This window comes from Olea europaea, chromosome 1 (genome assembly GCF_002742605.1).
Source record: "Olea europaea var. sylvestris chromosome 1, O_europaea_v1, whole genome shotgun sequence".
Classification (NCBI taxonomy): Eukaryota; Viridiplantae; Streptophyta; class Magnoliopsida; order Lamiales; family Oleaceae; genus Olea; species Olea europaea.
This window is the reverse complement of record NC_036237.1, coordinates 22,956,343-22,957,640: the sequence shown is the minus strand read 5'-3', so window position 1 is coordinate 22,957,640 and position 1,298 is coordinate 22,956,343. Positions and strand designations below refer to the sequence as shown.

Genomic DNA, 1,298 nt, shown 5'->3' with positions numbered 1-1,298 from the left:
TATCAAAGATTTGGACCCCTTACCAAAAAATAGAATCAAAGAGTAAACAAAAACACGATGTATCAATTCAAAAGATAAACATGGGATCTAAGTGTCTTGAAATAATTGGATGCATCAAAAGTTAAAGTTTGAAAATCTCGAAATATATTAAAGTTATCAATCACTTAAAGATATTTCATCATTTGAATGGCTCTTTCCTTTCCATTTGTCCAACAAATTCGGCCCTTTCCGTTATTCCCGACCATATACGTGTGGGATTTCTTCCATGGAAATTCTCTTTTCATTCAGTGGTGAATTCAGATTTCTTCACATTATCTTAATGTTCTGAAACATGCGAGACTCTTCTGATATGTCAAACGAAGGTAAATAAGAAGTATATTTATGTGCACAGTGTGTGTGAGTTAGACTCTTTTACTTTTCTTATTTTAATTTTGTTTGTGCAAAGAATTTAAAGCTTCAATGTCTTGTTGATGGGACTTATATGTGCCCAAACAATTCGTAACCATGAAGCAAAAGAGATCAATCTCAACTATCCTATTTTTGGCTTCACTGTAGTCAAATTTATTCATGCGGGGTTGCTTTGGATGGCTGAGAATATTATTTAATTATTAGGTTTTAAAAGCTATATTTTTAAACTGATTTTCGTGGATTTCTCAAATTAATTTTGAGTAATTTTTAGTAGGTGATATGTTGTCTAACTCCCAAAGCGGCGAAGCTTTATTAGATCAAGAAATCTGCTCCTTGTCCCAGCTTAAGGACAGGCGCCCCCCGAAGCTTTATTAGATCAAGGAATCTGCTTCCTGTCCCGGCTTGGGGGACAGGCGCCCCCTATTGGAGGGGCGTTTGTCAGTCATGTGGCGTCTCTGTCTTCAATCCTGTCCCCAACCCGGGACGGGGGTTGTATCCTTAGATCAATGATTTGAAGAAAGGGTGGGAAAAAAATAAAAAATAAAAAATAATCTCAAAGTCCAGTATGAAATATAGATATTGTGTCAAGAAGTTATAATATTTTCTTTCTCTTGAAACAAAAATTATAAGATTTTTGTACCTTTTTAATTTTGGGTTTTGGTGGTTTTGTTTTGTTTTTGTTTTTGTTCTATTTCAAATTAAACTCAATAAATGGAAAAGCAACCAATTCTACTTTTCTTAGCTAATAAAAACCACCACTTATAAAATCTTAGCACATCTAATTGACCATCACCACACTCGAAACCAAGCATACACACCATCATCTCGTTTGCCATCATGATAAATCGCCAACTATAAAGCCCTAAATCACCACCTCCACTAGTAGATTT

General features: G+C 34.7%; 1 long non-coding RNA gene across 1 annotated transcript; it reads left to right on the top strand.

The window, feature by feature from the left end:
• The first annotated feature begins 188 nt into the window (after positions 1–188).
• On the top strand, positions 189–1,056 carry LOC111397358. Its single transcript, XR_002703232.1, has 2 exons — positions 189–362; positions 680–1,056. It is a non-coding gene; the product is annotated as an uncharacterized LOC111397358 (long non-coding RNA).
• The last annotated feature ends 242 nt before the right edge of the window (positions 1,057–1,298 follow it).